At 35.3% G+C, this 22,101-nt stretch overlaps 1 protein-coding gene across 1 annotated transcript in view; it reads right to left on the bottom strand.

Annotated features, from left to right (window-relative positions):
- LOC125055750 (suppressor of lurcher protein 1-like) overlaps window positions 1-22,101 on the bottom strand; it is an 84,794-nt gene that overhangs the window by 27,139 nt on the left and 35,554 nt on the right. The gene's annotated exons all lie outside the window — the stretch shown is intronic.

The raw sequence follows: 22,101 nt of genomic DNA, 5'->3' as shown, positions 1-22,101 counted from the left end.
AACAAACGCAATCCCGTCGAATTTGGACCAGAATCAGTGTCACCGCCGCAGACAAGAGCGTACCTATTCTTAAAAGGCCGGCAACGCACTCGCGCGCCCTCTGGCATTGAGAGTGTCCATGGGCGGCGGTATCACTTAACATCTGGTGAGCCTCCTGCCCGTTTGGCCCCGTTCTATAAAAAAAAAATATAAAAAAAAAAGACCCAAACAGTCAATGGCGTGTGTCAGGCACAGGAGGCTGATCACCTACTTGCCTATTAGATTGATAAATGATCATACTTAACATGGATTTTAGTTTATTGAAATGCTTAACACCAGAATCACAGACATATCATATTCCTAAACATCATATAACCTTAGTGTAGATAAAATAATGTTTTGTTCCGTTTATGAGATTGATGAGGACAAAACGGTTACCATAAGGCTAACGTATGCCAACATTTTTGTACTTTTTGACGTACGTGGTACGTTTACCTTAGTGGTAAGTCTCGTTTATGAATCTTACCTTCATTAGCTATTTGACGTTTTGTGTATATTTATAAAGATACCTATATCAGATCAAAAGACACACTCGTATAAATTGCCTATATATTGGACAAACATATCATTATTATTATTTATTGCACCTATAAATAACAACGACACAAATAAATATAGAACAACTCGTGAACACTACCAACCAAAAATATTAGACATTCTATAAATCTGACAACAGCGTGTTAGTGCAAGAGCAAACACTATTCCCTGAAGACAAACTGGGCCTTACAGATGCTTCCCATGTGAAAAATATCTCACTGAAACTTTAAGTAAGCCTTCGTGTTTGTCATGACTCGCTAGCTATAAACATTTTGACCTACTTTACAATGACGAGCTATTAAATGTATTAAAACAGCACGGGGTTATGTGTAGATTATGTTTTTTAAATTAAAATAATGTTTATTTTGTTCGACTTACTTTGAGTTTACATACAATAAGTAATATAAAAAAAATGTGAGCCGTCACGGGACGCCTGGCAGATGTGAAACATCGCCATTATTTTGTAAAAGTAATATGCAGAAAAGAACAGATTGTGATAGCAACTAAATATATCATAATGTTAAAATAAAATATTACGATTTTTTTCCAGATAACGATGACTATTTATTGAATAAACATTTATTTTCATTACATACAAAAATGAACAAATTTATTTCAAATCGTGACTACTTAATTCGTTTAATCAGTGACTTCGAAATACACATACCGTAAACACTACTGCATATAGACTGTATATACCATCATATAGCGTGGCAACGCGTCGCCACGGCATGCGTCGCCACGCCTGAAATGGGTTTTACGTGCGTCTATAGATGTTTCACATCAATAATAAATGAAAGAGATGCGGAAATTTCTTTTTTTTGAAGTTTCCTACTTATACGTTATTCATACCCATATAATGATACTTTAAGGCTTCAGCGTGCGCTACTCAACCGCCGTTCATTAGAATCATAGACTTTTCTTTTCGATGAAGGAATACATCTTAAGTAAACATGACATCGTGTTTCAGACGCAGTATGCTGCTTATATATTTGTTTATTAAGAAATGATCACAAAACAAATACAGAATTTCGAGGCGTAGAGGTTGTATCTCTGTGTGGCAACATCGTATTGGATTTTGATTGGAATCATGCCCTATAAGTATTACATAGAATATTTTTTTATATGTTGGTGATAGGTACCTAAAACACATTTAGCTCATTGCCGATTTAAGTATTTCGGAACCAATTTAGGTTGCTTTAAGAAAAGAGCGTACCGATTCTTACTTGCGTGCCTTCAGTATTCAGCCCGTTAGCGGCCCGTTCTATATAATAAAGTGTAATAATACATTCCTGTGTTTCTCTTCGATTGTTCCAGAACACTATCACGCCGATATTATTAGAAAAAGGTAGTATTTACAAAGGTTAATAGAGGTTTGACGAGGGAAATCCTCACGGAATAAGATAGTAAACTTAGCTAAAGATATCGATAAGTTTCAGATAAAATGTTTCCAGAAAACCTTGATAGTTGGGTCATTGTTTGTCTGACATACGAAAACATACCACAGTCCATAGCACAGATGGTGTATTTTTACATAATAAAAGATAAAAGTAATTAGGAAACACCAACTAAGTTGCTAATGAATTGGTGTCAATAATTACTTAGTTGGCAATGCATCTTATACGCATAGGTTTGAGTTTGGATCCCGGTTTAATTAGTAATTGAAGTTTAAACACACTTTTGATTCTTATTTATCTATATAAATATGAAAACGAAGTTAGTTGTTGGTGGATAACAGATCAATCTTAAAGGTCTACAAGCTTGATTCATGCTATATTTTTTTTTATACAACAGCAAACGGGCGGGAGGCTCATCTGAAGTTAAGTGATACCGCCGCCAATGGACACTCTCAATGCCAGAGGGTCGCGAGTGCGTTGTCGGCTTTTTAAGAATTGGTACGATCTTTTCTTGAAGGACCCTAAGTCGAATTGGTTTGGAAATACCTTAGTGGGCAGCTGGTATCACATAGTGGTGGTGCGCGGCAAAAACTGCCTTAAAAACGCTCAGTTGTGGAACGACGGACGTCGAGGTGGTACGGGTGGAATTTCGTATTCTGCCTCGACGTCCAATAATGAAACTCAGCTGCAGATATTAATCCAAATAACTCCTCTGAACATTCTCCATGGTAAATGCGGTACAAGATACAGAGTGACCCCACGTCATATCTACGCAACGCCAAGGGATCAAGCCGCTCGGAAAGTGATTGGTCGTCGACGATTCGAACCGCTCTTTGTTGAATACGGTCAAGTGGAAGGAGCTGGAAATGAAATGAAATGAAATGAAATGAAATGAAATGAAATGAAATGAAATGAAATAGTTTATTCTTGCAAGTAGGACTATATAAATCACTTTTACAATGTCATCCTAAACTAGATGAAGTCGACATTTCCTAACTGACTGCCCTGAGAAGAAATGTCGAAACAAACTCGGGGGTCTTAGTCTCTTTTATAGTCCAGATAATACAATAATAAATTAATAAATTGGTGTAAACAAATGCAGAGTATTTACTGGACTGGTCTTTGGAAGAAAGAACCAGATCGATCTGAGCAAGCCTGTGCCAGCAGACGGCTAGCATGCCCCGAATAGCTCATGCAGCTCAACCATTTTTAAGGGAGCTGCACAACCCGGTACATAACAATACCGCCAGTGGCACCATAAAAATATGTGGGGCAACAACTCACTCAGATCGCCAGCCCAAAATAACTATAGACTAAAATGTATCAAATTATAAATCAAGCAAAAGAGTTTATGATATACCCGCATAATGTTTACACTTACAATGGATACAAAATGTATTTTTAAGGTGTACCTTAAAGCAAGGAAAAAATAATGAAATTGAAAAATATAATCGAAATATAATCATTATTCACTTGGCATGTCAAAGTGTAAAATATTGTATGCAAAAGCACAAAACATGTCAGTATTGTAGAAAAAGAAAAAATGAATATGCACTAAGCACAAAACATGTCAGTAATATAGAAAAAAAAAAAAAAAATGTAAAAAAATGAATATGCACTAAGCACAAACATGTCAATAGAATAAAATAAAATGCATATGCAAAAGCACAAGACATGTCAGATTGTAAATATGTACAACATGCAAAAAAAAAAAAAAAAAAAAAAAAAAAAGAAGTGAAAGACAGCTTACAAAAACACAAGCGATAGCTGTATAAGCGAGCAGCTCAATCCCAGGCGTTTCTATCATTTAAATAATCGGATATCCTGTAATATCCTTTAGTTAATAATTTTGATTTAATAAAAAATTTAAATTTCTTAAGGGGAAGTTTACGAACATCCATAGGAAGTTTATTATAAAAGCGTATACATTGACCCATGAACGAGTTGCTTATTCTATGAAGGCGAGTAGCATGAACTGTTAAATTATTTTTGTTCCTAGTATTTCGGGAGTGAAGATCAGACAATTTGACAAAATCCGGTTCGTTTTTGTAAACATAAAGTAAATTTTCAAAAATATATTGTGAAGTTACAGTCAGAATGTTTATCTCTTTGAATTTCTCTCGGAGAGAAACTCTAGGACCTAACTTATATATAGCGCGGACAGCCCTTTTTTGTAATAAGAAGATTGTATTAATATCCGCACAGTTTCCCCAAAGGAGAATGCCGTACGTCATCAAGCTATGAAAATAACTGAAATAAACAATTCTGGCAGTATCCACATCAGTAATTTGTCTAATTTTCCTTACAGCATAAGCAGCTGAACTGAGCCTTCCAGACAATTTGTTAATGTGTGGGCCCCACTGTAGTTTGGCGTCAACAGTAATGCCAAGAAAAACAGTTGACTCAACAGGGTCCAACTCTACTCCATTAAGTTGTACATTGGTGCTTAACTGCCTCACATTAGGCGTAGAAAATTTTATTAATTTAGTTTTACTTGAGTTCAAAAGCAGATTATTAACATTAAACCAATGGACAACCTTAGATAGTGCCAAATTAACTTGGTCAAAATTTTCAAGTTGACGCTTAACTTTAAAAACAAGCGAAGTGTCATCCGCAAATAATAGGATTTTGTGATCATCCCTTACACAAAAAGGTAAATCATTGATATAGATAAGGAATAAGAAAGGACCTAGAATTGAACCCTGCGGAACACCCATAGTTACCACAGATCCTTTTGATTTTTTGCCATTAATATCTACACTTTGTATTCTATTGTCTAAATATGAACTGAGAAGTCTAAGAGCCTTATTTCTAATGCCATAGTGGTGTAGTTTCTTGATAAGTGTGTCATGGCAAACACAGTCAAAAGCTTTGGACAAGTCACAGAATATGCCTAAAGCATCCTGTGAATTCTCCCAAGCCTCGAATACATTTTTGAGTAGTTCCACACCTGCATCAGCAGTAGACCGACCCTTAGTAAATCCAAATTGTTTGGAGTGAAAAAGATTCTGTCTGTTAAAATGCTTTAGCATTTGCTTTAAAATTATTTTCTCAAAAATTTGCTCAGTGTAGGCAAAATTGAGATAGGGCGAAAATTCGTAGGATCGGTTGTACTACCAGATTTGAAGAGTGGAATCACCTTGCTTAACTTCATTAAGTCCGGAAACACACCAGATGCGACACAAGAGTTGAACACAATTGCCAGAAATGGGGAAATACATTCAATTATTGAGGATATTATTTGAACTGACAACCCCCAAAGATCGGTGGACTTTTTTACTTCCAAATCTTTAAATGCATCTAGAATGTCCTTAGCACTAACAACTGTAAATTCAAAACTTGTCCCACATTCTGCGACACAGTCTTTAAGTATGTTGTATGCGGAGCCGGAAGATGACAACAAAGTTTGAGTTGTTAATACAGGAATATTAGTGAAAAAAGATTCAAACTCGGTTGCCACCTCCAAATCCGCCCTAACATCTATATCATTAATTTTAAGATGAAAATCATTATTCTTGACTGTGGTTCTTCCTATTTCAGAATTAATAATATTCCAAGTAGTTTTAATTTTGTTTGCAGAAGATCGTATTTTGTTTTTAATGTGTAAAGATTTTGCGGCAGCACAGGCTCTCTTAAAAGTCTTAGAGTAATTTTTAACATACTCCCTAAACCTTTCACTATGATCATGGTTCCTTTCATTATATAATTCAAATAATCTTATTCTGCTTTTAAAAATACCTGGTGTTGCCCAGTCACTAAACAAAACTCGATCACTAACAGAAACTGATCTAGATGTAAAAACCTTCTTAAACTGAGAATTAATCATGTTAAATAATGAAGAGTAAGCTTGGTCAGGGTTATTGTGATAAGGCAAACCAGGCAGTTTTTCATTTAAATTATTTTTAAAAAGTTCTAAACGATAACTGGTTACTGGAACAAAATTAACATTTTTTCGATTTGCTTTAACAATGTCTTTAGTAAATGAAACCAACTGGCCACAGTGATCTGAATCTAACAGATTAATAATTGAGTAGAAAGTTGGCCTCACATTTGTAAAAACATTGTCAATACAAGTGGCACTGGTGGCAGTTATTCTAGTTGGCTCAAGGAAAATATTATATAAATTATATGATTTCAATAAGATTAAAAATCTATTAACAATACTAGATTTATCTAATAAGTTAATATTAAAGTCTCCACAGACGGCAACTGTTTTATTAGTATTAGATATTTTTATTAATACATCTTCTAGGATTTTTTCAAAAGTATCGTATAAAGTACTAGGGGGCCTGTATACACTCAATACAATGAACTGCTCAAGCTCAATACATGCTATCTCAGCAACTCGCTCAACAGACAGGCTCACTATGTCGGTACGTTCTTTAAATTTAAGATTATTCCGAGCAATAATTAAAGAGCCTCCACGTATTAAATTAACTCTGCTGAACGAGCTGGCTACCAGATGATTGTTGAAGCTAAACATGAACTGGTGGTCCTTTAACCAATGTTCAGTAATACATAAGATATCAATGTTATTACAGTTCATGAACAACTCCAACTCCAATTCTTTACCCATCAAACCCTGAATATTCTGATGTACTAAATTTAAAATATGCTTATTATTGATTTTATTATTGACATTTAAGGAGTTTGATGGATCTCCTAATAAACAACTATGACTAGAACTATTGCCAGAGATCACCTCTTTTGTCTTAAAATCTAATTTAAATAATTACTTGGAACAAATTCCAAGGTATCTTGAGAAAAGGTACTATTATCTATCTGCTCAATAGGAGCAGATTGGTTAGCCAAACATTTGGCTTCGTTTAAAATACAATATGATAGCGAATTTGCTACTTGTCCAATATAATAATTACAAAGATAATAGTTATCTTTTGTCAAAAAGTAATTATAACTAATGATGACATTAGTGTCAATAAATTCAAATTGTTTATTATACTGTGTCATTGTATGAATTTTATTATTGCATCTGTACCTAGCATTGTTTTCGGTCTGTGACATACCTTTTCCATAAGGAAAAGCAAATAAGACAACTTTATTTACATTAAGTTTTGATAAATTCAAATTCAAATTCAAAAATCATTTATTCACGTAGGTAACACAATGTACACTTGTGATTCGTCATTAAATAAATAAATATTAATGCTTCTAATTTTACATTTACTGCCAGTTCTCAAATCAAGGGCGTAGAACGGAAGAGAAGAACTGGCAATAAACTCTCCGCCACTCTTTTTAATCGCCATGTTTTTTTTTTACACAACGTTTGTAAGGAGCTGCAACCATTACACCATGTTCCACATGACATTTTAAGTAATTAATAATAATAACATAAATAAAAACAAAGACTAGGGGACACCCTATCAGCAGGAGGCATGGTGAAATAGGAGCACGCACTTACATTTTCGTGGGAACAACACGCAAACACATAGTCGAAATAATTAACATCACCGCATACACGAATTCAAGTACGACCAGTCACCACAAGTAGCACCCGTTCACGAGTATGACGCATGGCCAGCCATCGGCCCCCTCGCCATATTTTAGGGAGAGAGACAACCCGACGCATGGACGCCGCCACAAGCAATGACATTTAAGCGAGCATGACGATCCTTGAAATGTGGACTTGGCTACATAAGAAAATAATAATAATACTGAAATAATTGGATACCACATGGATCACGGTTTGTTCCCACTTTACATTAAAACAGTCGTGGATGTTGACGATCGCCCCGGAGTCTGGAAATGCAGCCGAGAGATTCAGTCGTGTTACCTATAATACATACTGGAGCAACTCATATCCAAGCACTAGGATCGTTTAAATATTCATTTATATAATAATAAGCCTTAGCAAGCAGTTTTACTTTAATGTACGATTTAAATTTATTTATTGACAACGCTTGTATCTCACTAGGGATTTTGTTGAAAAAACGTATACAATTGCCTTGGAAAGAATTACTCGTTTTATGCAGCCTTCTGGTTGGTGCGCTAATTTTGTCTTTATTACGAGTACTATAATTATGGAAGCTACTATTCTTTTTAAAGATATCTATATTTTTCCGCACATACAAAATATTCTCATAAATGTATTGACTTGCCAGAGTCAAAATATGTAATTCCTTAAATTTGCTTCGGACCGACTCCCGTGGGGACAACCCACAGATCGCTCTTATAGCCCGCTTTTGCACCACAAATATCGATTTAATGTCAGCTGCATTACCCCACAAAATAACACCATATGACATAATACTATGAAAATAGCTGAAATAAACAAGCTTTGCTGTGTTCTCATCCGTAAGATCGCGTATCTTTTTTACTGCGAACGCTGCGGAACTTAGCCTATTCGAAAGACCTTCTATGTGTCGGCCCCACTGGAGTTTACTATCTAAAGTAATTCCCAAGAACACCGCATTATCAACAAAGTCTATTTCCTCGTCTTTAATTATTATTTGAGAATGACTACTTTTTACATTTGTAGTTACAAATTTAACACATTTTGTCTTCTTTTCGTTTAACTTAAGATTATTTGTATTAAACCAGTGAACTACACTGGAGATGGCACTGTTTACGTTATCAAGTGATGGATTTTGTCGTTTCACTTTAAATAAAAGCGAAGTGTCATCAGCAAACAGTACTATCTCGTGAAGCTCCTTTACAAGAAATGGCAGGTCATTTATATAGACGAGGAATAAGAAGGGACCAAGTATGGAGCCTTGCGGTACTCCCATAGTAACAGAGGATCCCTGTGATATAGCTCCATTTACATTTACCTTTTGAATTCTATCGCTTAGGTATGATTCCACAAGATTTAGCGCTTTTTCGCCAATGCCATAGTGTTGAAGTTTTTTGATTAGGATTTCGTGATGGACACAGTCAAAAGCCTTTGATAAGTCGCAAAAAACTCCAATGGCATCATGAGAATTTTCCCAAGCATTTAAAATCTCGGAAATTAATTGAATGCCAGCATCTGCTGTGGAGCGACCTCTTGTAAAACCATACTGCTGGCTATGCATAATTTTATTATTATTAAAATGTATCAATAATTGTTCAAGAATGATTTTTTCAAAGATTTTACTCAAAGCCGGCAGCACAGATATGGGTCTAAAATTTGTGGGGTCCGAAGTGCTGCCCGTTTTGAATAACGGTGTGATTTTACTTATCTTCATCTGGTCTGGAAAGACTCCACAATCTATACATTCATTAAATATTATAGCCAACTCTGAACTGATAGTATTGATTACTGATTGTAAAATGAAAACAGATACACCCCAAAGATCTTTAGTTTTTTTTATTTTTAGCTGTTTAAATGTTTTTATAATGTCATTGCAGCTAATGCGGCTAAATACAAACTTATGATTGCATACAGGAACATTCTTTTTCAATAATAAAAGGGCGGCTGATGGTGAAGAATTCAAAACGCTGGTTGTATTTAAAGGAATGTTAGTAAAAAACTCTTCAAATGCAGAGGCTACTTCGAGGTCGGAACTAATTACTTTGCCGTTTATGTTCACTTTAAAACTTTTCAAAATAACTGATTAACATATTTACTGTTACATTACCTCTTCTCCCAATTAAAAGTACAATAGTTGTGGATGGGCAATAACTATTACTTACTATTTTATCTAATATTTGTTTATAGGAAGCTCCAGGCATACAACAATTTATGACCTGAGAACCTAAATTTTGGTATAACTTATGAGATATGTTTTTGCCCATTTCATCGCTAAATATCATTATTTGATTTTTGTTTATTACATTAGATTTAACATTCAGGTTTACATGTGTGGCGAAGGAAGTACTTGTGAGGCTATTACACAACTCCGCAGAATGAGTCACAGGTGGCAACGACTCCAGAGAAACAGCTGGCTGTGAACAACCCAACATATCTGTTTTACAGTCTGATGTTTGACTGTTTACTAAGGAGTTGAACATCCTTTCATTCTCACTACACAGATCTATCAAGCCATCCATTGCCAGTATATATTCTCCTATTTCCTTTTGTGAGGTGTCATATTTAGAACTAATATTGTTCAAGGATTCCTGCAAACGGAGAATCTCTGACTGAAGGCTGGTACTGGGGAGCTCCTGTCCAGAGGTGAAAACAGTACTCCATATGGGGCTATATTTGCGCTTCATACAGTTATACATATATGTCCATTACCGTACGAGAAAATATACAGAAATATTCATTGTTGCGGATATTGGAACGCACGACGTGCTGCCTGCATTCTTTACATAATATAGTATATATATATATCGATAATAAATAATGTGTAACTCTTTCATCTTAAAGTAATTTAAGAGAGACTTTATTGCCAAAAATAAGTGGCCTCCAGCGAAGATGTCGATGCAGTATATTTAAGTGATCTTCATCTAAGATAAATCGAATAAGCAGACCGTAAAATTAATGTTATAATATCCAGACAGGCTAAGACTAATAGCTACGATTAATAATTTGATATGCTCAAATCCCTGGAGTTATTACAATTTCATACGTAACTACCACAGGAATGAAACAATTTTGCGCTTTTTGGTATTTGTTTGGGTAATTTAATTGGGAACGAAAACACTGAGGTTGTATGGGAGGTGATAAGGCTTTATATTAGAAACATTAAACGCGTCTGTCACTTCTGCAATCAACTCAACAAAACTGGTTCACAATCATTTTTACATCACTATCTAAATATTAAGTTAGTACCATTGCAATATTATTACTTGGTACCTATTTGAGTTCCTTACGAGTAGGGTACATAATCCAGACGCGTTAGAGAGGTTCGTGCAGTACCTATTAACCACACTAGGCATATGAACGGCAACTATTGTTCGCTGTGCCGCGGGCTAACCTGCTCAGAGATTCACCACTGACACAATCATTCTGTGTTAATAATGTTGCGGTAATGACATATTCTGTTTAACAAGACGGACTCACAAGAGTATAATTGTCCAATATCTGTTATGAAAAGCTTTAGGTTTTTTCCCATCCAATTAGTATTAAGTTGCTTTATAGAAAACCACTTTTTTAACGTATTTGAAGTTTATTATAAGCTGTGATACTTTATGACATTCAACACCTTTTGTCTTCAGTCACCGTGACCACGCACGCTGTAAAGCACGCAAAACGTCGGTTAAATTTAGAATTATGTAAAGTAATTGTAAATTTATAATAAAACCGTCAAATCCGTTAAAAAAGTGTTTTTCTATAAAGCAACTTAATACTAATTGGATGGGAAAAAACCTAAAGCTTTTATATGTCTAAAAGTTATGTCAATAAAAGACAATGTCATGTCTTTATGTCAATAAATACTAAGTTGCTTTAGTAGAAAATAAGGTTAAAATAAATAAATTTTCGAAAATCGCAATGTGTTCGTTATCTCTTAATGGGAAATAAACCCGAGATAATTAGTTGTTAGTTAACTAAACCAATAAGACAGTTTACTAGAGTACATACTACAGTTAGTTTAGTCTACATATATCGTTTACTATGATTTCAGGATATCAATATAAACTAGAATTTTTACAATTTACAACTTTTACTAACAATAAACGTTTCTGCAGTGCATCCTAAGAAAAGTTCTCGGTTGCAGGGAAAATAAATATTTTATAGATCATAAGTTTCATATAATTTTCACATCGCAAGCTTCTATATTTAATGCATACGAACACTGTTTATTTTTCAAACTGTAAGATACGTTATGAATAACTTACATACGAGTTAGCTTTTCATGAATATAGTGATGGAGTTTTGTATAATTTGATTCACTAATTGGCATTGACCCCATCTGTAGGCTGTAATGTAATGTCTGTCCGAGAGGTATTTTACTATTATTTTTAATTATTTTAAATTCATGACGCAGATTGATTAGGTCTTGTCCTCAGATTTCTAAATCTGTTTGTTTTTTCCTGTGACTGACATGGTTAAGACATGTCGGTTTTCTCACGATGTTTTCCTTCACCGTTCGAGCAAATGTTAAATGCGCACATAGAAAGAAAGTCCATTGGTGCACAGCCGGGGATCTAACCTACGACCTCAGGTATGAGAGTCGCACGCTGAAGCCACTAGACACTGCTCACCATGACGCAGCTTGCTTTGTAAAAAGTTTTAATATTGTTTAATTAAGTAGAAAAATGTGTTAAAGTAAAAACTATACCTATTAAAATATGCTAAAAAGAAAAAAATTGTAAAACAATATTGTGTAGGGACAGGGACAAAATACATATTTTTTTCTTCTAAATATAATTTAAACTGGATAATATTTCTTCCAATAATAATTAATGTTAATTGTAATCTTGGAAATTGCTCTATCAACCACAACTTATGTTTGGTTGTCATTAAATGGTACATCGTATCATGTATGTGATTAGACTAAAAATGTCGTTAACCAATCAGAAACAAACGAACCGCGCCATCATTTCATCTTTTGTTTTCCATTTTTATCTCTCTCGTTTTACACATAAACCTAATATAAAACATATTATTGCCTGGTTTTAGTTCTCCAGTTGAAGTCAAGTAAAATGTTCGTAGCGAATATTCCAAGCAAATTATGACTCCGGGTTGGGACTGTTTGTAAAACATTTTATTAGACGACTCGGCGGTTTGCGTTACCCTTTTTTACCATTTAAACTTAATTTAATGCAGATTGTGTTCGTACTACAATGTATTTGTTTTTACATGCTAACGTTAATTGAATTTTGCTCTCGTAATTATTTTATTTAAATTACATTTCTTGGATATGAAAATCTCAACGCGTACATTGTTCTTAAGATATAGTTAAGAAATACGCGCGGAAATAGGCTCATCTTCTACTTACTTACCTTAAGAAAATTGGCAATAGAAATGGCCTATGGTGTATGTAATTTTCACCATTATAATTGAATATTTCAATCCTTATACACCGACTATTATATATTCATTATATTTTGAAATGTTTTAAATAAAATTACTCATAAAAATGGAAAAAAATCTCATAATGGTGGCAAATTTCCTCAGTGAATTGCGACAGCGATGCTAATTCACTATGCAAAGAAAATGTCAGCTACGTAGCAAAGTTCTACGTGATCTAGATAGTATTTCGAACTCACTTCGCGTAGCTTCTAGATTGGCTCAGGGCAAAACCCACCAATTGCGGCAATGGGTTACTTTGCTCTTGAATTTGACAATCGAAATGGACTTCTATCTATGGTGTAATTTATTATGTTCATATACTCATTACACGTTAGACTTAGATGCTAAACAGAAGAAAGTGGATAAAAAATAGTAAAAAAGAACTAAGTGTCTACCCCTTAATAGAGTATAGTTATTGGACAGTGGACACTTTACTATGTTTAATATCCTTTTTAGTAAACTAGCTTAGTTTTTAATTACTTATTAGGCATAGGTTATTAAACTATGCTCTAAAGCTTAAATGGAGATGGGCAGGTCATGTAGCAGGACTCTCTCACGATCGATGGACCATAAGGGTGACCAGGTGGGGTGGCCCTATTGGGAAACGAAACAGAGGAAGACCGCTCACGAGATGGGCGGACGACATTGCTCAAACGGCTGGCTCGGTCTGGATGCAGCTCACCCAGAATCGAGATACATGGAGATTCCTGGAGGAGGCCTACACCTGCGGAAGGGTTCTTGCAAAATAATAATTGGGAAATAGATACAAAAATTAGGAAAATAATAATAATAATTGTTTAATTTACTTTCTTAAAAATATATATGTAAAAATAGTATTAAGTTAACTCTGTTCTTTTGCAAGAAATAAAAAGGCTTTTTTTTTATTATTTTTATTTATTAGGCTTCAGTTGGGCTAGATGGTATTGTTCAATTGTGTGTAGGTGCGGAGACAATTTATTTTTAAAAAATGTACTCTTTGATTCAGAGCAGTGTTGGCATAGGGGCTTAAGCGTGCGATCCTTATCCCTGAGGTTGTTCAAATCACGGCTATGCACCAATAAAATTTTCTTTATATGTGCTTCTATTACGGTAAAGGAAAAATTTGTTAGCGTATCTTAAACCTAAAAGTCGATGACACGTGTTAGACACTGAAAGCATCGACTTGCCTATTAGAAATGATTCGTAAAAGATACATAAGACTTTTTATATAAAAAGTCCTTTATTCTTTATTGGCCTTGAAAATAATATATACAACATTCGAGGCTCACCTTGAAAAATCCGCTGAATCAGCTATATTAAAGTAGCATGCAAATGTCTAATAATAATTAAATTATTATAAAAAAAAGCAATTACATTATTTACTATCTCAAAATTTATAATCTAAGAACTCTCTCACATTATAGAAGCACCGTGCCTTTAATAATCTGTAAAATCACCTTCCCTTTGGAAGCATTACACAGCGCAGTGCTATTATATGCTGGTACCCACAGCCGTGTTGGAGCCCTCGCTAGATACAGAAGTATATTTAAACGTTTTGTGTAAATTACATACTTTTAATAACTGATTCTTTAATATTTTTTTTTTCTAAAATAGGGGGGCAAACGAGCTTGCGGGACGACCAAAAAGGGCTGTCTGCGCAGCCCATAGACACCCATTTTTAGTGGGTGCGTTGCCGGTCTTTGAGGGAGGAGTAGACTCGCTTTTTGAACATTTGGAGGTCGTATTTCTGAGGGAAGACCCCCCCCCCCGGGAGCCGATTCCACAGTTCGCTAGATCGCTAATTTTATATATATATAGTAATATGTCTACTATATATATATAAAATTGGCTTACATTTGTATTCATTGATTTAATGATTTCAGGCATTTCTAACAATAAAATGTAATATAATTATTATTATATTTATTTCATGTGCAGCCCCAAAAGAGAAACTCCCAGAATAGAGATTATTATAATAAAATAATCTATTCTTTGTTTCACAAAAAAATATATTGGAAAACACGACTGAAATAATTTGGGGCCTGGGAGCCCCCAGCTAAATCCAGCATTTTTCGTGTATAAACCATCTAAGGTGATTCAATAACGTACTAAAATGATTTACGAAACACTGAATTATGAGAGCCAATTCGTTCCTGCCATACAATATTAATAGCATAAATAAACTACTTCTCAGCCTTTTGACGGTGTGTTGATTTATATTTCAGTAATATCCTTGCAATTTGTCTGTAGAACTCAAACATTTACTTTAAGAACATAATAACTTCAATAATTTACAAGCAAGTATTGCTCTTATACTATGTTTATATATAATATGTTATTGAATATATTTCAAATTCTTGAATACATACGAATTCCTGATTTATAATCGGAATGTAAAGATTTATCAGATCAATAACATTAGTGTAATAATGTGACAATCTGGGCCACACCTGTATAATGAGATTTAATAAAACCTGCGGACGATGTTATGACGTTCGAAATTTAAAAAAATACGAGGTAAAATAGTATTTATTGCATTATTTGTACATATCTCAGGAACTGATCCTAGAAAAATTAGTATTGTGTTTTATAGTCCAATTATAGGTTATGGAACAGACTGAAATAACACGGATAAAACTGCGAGAGATATCTATCATATGGAGTCTGTGCGGAAAGAGATGATGGCGATTATGCGAATATAATACTTTCGCGTCATTTTATTTAAACACAAAAATTGTATACTTTTAATTTAATGCTAAGTATCAAGATGATGGTCGAACTATAAAGACGTAACAGTGTTGGCAACATAAAAAAGGTAATTTAGCACTGCTGCGACCTCAAATCCCACGACGGTTTTCTTTCCACAGACTCTAAGTCCCCCATTGAGCAAAACCTTTTTAAGGTAAAATCTGCGCATTACATTTTCATACGAGACCATATCTGCGTGTTTGTTATTGAATATATTTCAAATTCAGTTACTTGAATACATACGAATTCCTGATTTATATTCGGAATTTAAGGATTTATCAGATCAACATTAGTGTAATAATGTGACAATCTGGGCCAATTGGTATAATGAGGTTTAATAAAACCTGAGTACGACGTTATGATGTTCGAAATTTAAAAAAAATACGAGATAAAATAGTATTTATTGCATTACAAAACTACTGCAACGAGAGAATTAAAATTTATCGAAAGCAACTAACAGCCTTTTTAAGGCAACCTTTGTAAGAAAAAAATATTAGAATATGATTAAACCCGCTTATTGGGGTGGATATAAATCCGTGTACTGATTAAGGAAACAATACAATTGTAGGGGAGAGTTGGATAATACCAAGCCTCTAAGGACTTGGACCTATAATTTGGAAACTGTTTGATATTAAAAGACACAAAATAGAGTAATTAGTAGGACATTTATTCAGGTATGCATACTGTATAACAAAAACTTCCAAAATATAAACAAAATGTTATTATTGTTAATTTCCAAAAAAAATAAAGACGCGGTATTGTCAAACTGGTCTGATAATATCGTGCCCACATTTATTGCATACAATAAAAGTAAAAATAAAAAGTTAATACCATTCTAAGTAATTTTCTTGTGTGAAGATAGGGAGACCTATCTCTTTCTAGAAATTAAATCAGTATATACATTACTCTTTTATCGAGGTATAAACTAGTTAATGTAAATGAAACATACTTTCCATAGTTTACAATTTCGCGCCCTATTCGCGCGGAATTATCTAACTAGGTCATTTTAATTTTTAACCTCAAAATTATATGGAATATATTATAGTTTGTATAAACGTATTCTGAAATAAATTCTACAGTATACAAGCATTAATATCTATAGTATTAAAGTATTACAATATAAATACAGTATTATTTATCTCTTTCCGAAAGTACACGAAAAATTATAAGGAGTGACGAAATAAATATGATAGTTTTTGACTTACGCTGCCGCGCGGAATTATCGACTGCGCGGTATTATCCAACTTTCCCCTAAATATAAATTGGACGGCTTCGTGCCTTGGTGGTTTTATCACTAAGCAATCTCGGAAACGGTATAAAACAAATGACGACTTCAATAAAGTATAGACAGAAAAACATATAATTTAATCAAAGCATAAACAATCACTTAAATATTCTTTGTGTAAACTTAATATCTACTTAGATATAAAATATCTGTCGCAATGACCTATTTTCGCGAGATATCCGATGTCTCAGGATGAGAATATCTTCATAGAGTATTAATACGTGTCTGATTTTTAATGGAAATCTAATTTAACAAACGATTCTTACGATTATTTCTTGCTTGAGAAATTTTATATTAAGATTTCGAAGAATTTAAATGATTTATGGCTGTGCGGTAGAAAAGGAGATTTAAAATTAGGACCTTTCTAGTATTAAATTCTTCTTCAACTAATGCCATTTCAAATATACGTTTTGTCCCAATCTAGATATAAAAAAACGACCACAAATATAGTGACCGTGATTTTCATTATCAGCCATTGAATGTCGTTCCTTTTTTAAATTCTACATAATTGTTTGTACGAATACATACGTTACAACATATACATGTTTCCACCACGTAAATACAACTACAGCGAAATGGCGCAATTCTTCTTTCGCATAGGTATACAAAGGTATACCTATTTTCGCGAGATATCCGATGTCTCAGGATGAGATGTTCTTCATAGAGTATTAATACGTGTCTGATTTTTAATGGAAATCTAATTTAACAAACGATTCTTACGATTATTTCTTGCTTGAGAAATTTTATATTAAGATTTCGAAGAATTTGAATGATTTATGGCTATGCGGTAGAAAAGGAGGAAAATTAGGACCTTTCTAGTATTAAATTCTTCTTCAACTAATGCGATTTCAAATATACGTTTTGTCCCAATCTAGAAATAAAAAAAAACGAGCACAAAAGTGCGACCACAAATATAGTGACCGTGATTTTCATTATCAGCCCTTTAATGTCGTTCCTTTTTTAAATTCTAAATAATTGTTTGTACGAATACATACGTTACAACATATACATGTTTCCACCACGTAAATACAACTACAGCGAAATGGCGCAATTCTTCTTTCGCATAGGTATACAATTTATTACTAACAATAGTGTAACAGGACTGAGACAAACGACGCCCAAATAAAAGATAGGAGCCCTTACTATAGAAACTCGATAATAAATGTGTATAAATTCTGATACATATAATATTTATGTTGATATAATATTCGAACGCTGCATACTTTCGTTTAAATATTTTTTTTGTATAACATGTACTATGCATTGAGAGAGCAGTGTTGGCCTAGTGGCTTCAGCGTGCGACTCTCATACCTGAGGTTGTAGGTTCGATCCCCGGCTGTGCACCAATGGATTTTCTTTCTATGTGCGCATTAAACATTTGCTCGGACGGTAAAGGAAAACATCGTGAGGAAACCGACATGTCATAGACCCAAAAAGTCGACGGCGTGTGTCAGGCATAGGAGGCTGATCACCTAGTTGTCTATTAGATTTAAAAATGATCATGAAACAGATTCAGAAATCTGAGGCCAAGACCTAAAGAGGTTGTGGTGCCACTGATTTATTATTTTTATTTATGCATTGAGAAAACTACACAATAACATCAAGACCAATGATTTCGACCGTTTTAATCCAGATTGGAAAACCTTATAAAATTTAATTCTCGAATTCATTCGTAACGGAAATGAAATCGCTGGTCACTTAGTAACAAATAATAAATCGAGGAATTTATTGATCGATCGAAATATGCCATCAATCCATGGCTTATCAATTGCACTTAAAAATCCTTACGCGAACTTTTTTTGAGATAATGTTTAAGTTTAAAGACAGAAAAAATATAAAAATGTTTTTGTATGAAACATGAGTAAGAAAGAATAATTTAGAATTTAGTTAATCTTTAGGTACTAATATTTCTTGTAAATACATATAATTGTAGGGCTATCCATTTAACGTTTTTACTTAATATCCAACGTACTTAATGAAATAAAAATGACGACGCTGTTTTGTAAGATATAAATATTTACTGAATATTTTCTGCTTATTCATTTGAAAAAGAAAATGAATATAATATATTTTTAGTACCACAGTACACACACAGCGATTCTCAACAGGGCAATAGAGTATCAACCTCTTATTGCTGCGCCCTGTGATAGAATCACTAACCAATTAATATTTAACAGGAAATATCATATACAACTGAGAGAAGAGGAACATGATCGGTCGACCGTAAATGAGCTACGTATATATACAGATGGATCCAAAACAGGATCTGGCTCAGGCGCTGGCATATTCTCTCTTGATCTCAACATCAACATACACCTACCCTTGGGCACACAGAGCACGATCTTTCAATGTGAATGTGTCGCCTTAACCGAAGCAGCCAGAGCCGTGCAGCGGCTAGGGATTAATGACTTTTGCATTAAATTCGTATCCGACAGTGCATCCGTGCTGATGTCGCTCGGAAACAAAAAAACCAACAGCAAACTAATACTGGAGTGTCATGAAGCACTGGAGGTTATAACCCGAACCAATAGGGTTACCTTGCAGTGGATAAAGGGACACAGTGGATCTCTCGGCAATGATGCTGCGGACGAGCTTGCGAGAAGAGGCTCCGGAATGATGCCTGCTGGCCCGTATCCGCTCCTTCCTTTGCCCTTCTCGCTGGTGCGAACCTGGATCCGCCAGAGATCCGCTGAACTCCAGCAACAACGATGGTCGCATGGTGCGGCCTGCAGACAGTCCAAAGTGGCTCTGCCATCAGTAAACCCGCAACTGACAAAGCGACTACTTAACTTAAATAGAACCAACCTTAAAATAATGATAGGGACAATAACGGGTCATTGCCTCCTAAATAAACATCTTTTTATCCTAGGCGCGACAGACAGCCCCCTGTGCAGAGGCTGTTTCAGCGCAGAGGAAACAGTCACCCACGTAGTCCTGGAATGCGAGGCTGTGGCTAATCAACGTGAAAAAATCCTCGGAACGGTGAGGTCGCTCCGGGAAGCCTGTGAAGTGCCCAGGAGACTTCTGTGCTTCTGGAAGGAACTAGGCTGGCTAAATTAGCCAGGACTCGCACGCACAACGGACCAACCACGAGTCTAATTGCGGAGAAAGGAGTCCTTCTACCCTAACCCTAACCCTAATATATTTTTAGTACCAGCATTATGACTTCAACGGATGTCTAGGACTTGCTTTAATGGTGGTAATTCGAAATCTACGAGATATAAGATGTATCGAGACAGTCTTTTGTTTCATTATCGGTAAAATTGAATTAGTACAAAGTAAAGTCTTCTTAGTTCTAACAACAAAATAAGCTTCAATTCAATTTCTTAATTCTCAATACGTTTCCAATTCGAAGCAAACGAAGTTAGGAGCAGAATGAAGTACTGTTTTAAACGAAAGATTAAATAAATTCCCCCGGTTTTACTCCGTCACTTTTGGATCTTATTTTTGTTTCCTCTCCTCACCTAGTCACTAAGCATGGGCAACTTCCTGCTGTCGCCTTCTCTCACCATGACCTTCTCTATCTCTCCTTTAAGGCGAAGCCACCCAAGCAGAAGCCCACGGTGGTTATGCGTCGCAGCTTTGGTGGAATCGACCATGATAGCCTGCTCAGTGATGCATCCAAAATTGACTGGAGTGGTCTGTACGACTTAGCTTACCTCGACGACAAAGTTGAGTTGTTCACTTCTTCCATCACAAACCTCTATGATAAGCACGCCCCATTGAGACGAGTTAAACTTAAACATTTACCTGCTCCCTGGCTCTCTGATGAGATTAAAAGATTGATTCACAAAAAAAACAGAGCCATAGCTAAAATGAGAACTGCCAAATCTGATGCGGAGCGCGAAAAATATAAAGTAGTTCGCAATCGTTGTAATACTCGCTGTCGTGATGCTCAAAGGCAACATATCCACGACTCAGTATCCAATGGCGACACCTCAAAAATCTGGAAGTTCCTCAAAACCTTGGGGATTGGCAGATCGGCACAGAATGTTATTTCTTCAGCAATAGATATAAACAACCTTAACTCTCACTTCACCTGTTCTCCTGCCCACGATAAGTCTTCTCTTAGGAAGACAATCAATAAACTAGCTTCTCTTCCAACTCCAAACTTCATGCCTTTTAATTTCACTGAATTCACCGAGCGCGAAGTGGAGGGTTGCATCCAGTCTATCTCGTCGGATGCTGTTGGATGTGATGAAGTTAGTCGTGCTATGATCTTACCTATCTTGCCAGCTATTCTTCAAGTTATTACTCATATTTTTAATTATTCAGTTACTAGTGGTAAATTCCCTACTTCTTGGAAGGATAGTTTAGTTATTCCTATTCCCAAACGGCCCGATCCCATTAACTTTTCTGACTTCCGGCCCATTTCTATTCTACCATTCCTATCTAAAGCTCTAGAGCGCCTTATACACTCGCAGCTTAGCAGATTTCTGAATAAAAACTCAATTCTAGACCCTCTCCAATCGGGATTCCGCCCGGGGCATAGCACGACTACGGCATTGGTTAAAGTTTGTGACGACATTCGCCGAGGGATGGATGGTGGGCAGCTCACTGTTCTCACTCTGCTTGACTTTAGCAATGCTTTCAATACTGTGAACTTTGAAATTCTGCTTGGGTTGCTTCGCTCTATGAATATCTGTCCATCCGCTATTGACTGGTTTCATAGCTATCTAAACGGTCGTCGGCTATCTAAGCGTATTAAAATGAATGATGCTTACTCTCAGTGGAATAATATAAGTGCTGGTGTTCCGCAGGGTGGCGTTCTTTCACCTCTTCTTTTTTCTATCTTTATCAATACCCTGACTGCACATCTATCCGCTAGTTATCACCTTTACGCTGATGACCTCCAAATCTACGTTCAGTCGACACTCGTAGAGCTTCCTCTTGCAATACAGGCGATGAATGATGATCTTGAAAACATAGCCAACTGGAGTAAAGACTTTGGTCTTCAAATTAATCCTGCCAAGAGTCAAGTCATCATCATCGGAAGCCCTTTCTTTATTTCAAGAGTCAAATGGGCTCAGCTCCCTGGTGTTTACCTTGACGGTGTGGCCTTGGCCCTCAATAAGACTGTTAAAAACCTTGGGGTCTTCTTCGACCAAACGTTTTCCTGGGGTCATCACGTAAAGGAGATCAGCCGTAAACTTTACGCCGCTTCTTTTACTCTGAGACGTCTTTCTAATTTCCTTCCTATCCGCACTAAAACTATG

This window comes from Pieris napi, chromosome 14 (genome assembly GCF_905475465.1).
Source record: "Pieris napi chromosome 14, ilPieNapi1.2, whole genome shotgun sequence".
Taxonomy (NCBI): Eukaryota; Metazoa; Arthropoda; class Insecta; order Lepidoptera; family Pieridae; genus Pieris; species Pieris napi.
The sequence above is the reverse complement of the archived record's forward strand: the minus strand, read 5'-3'. Positions and strand labels throughout refer to the sequence as shown.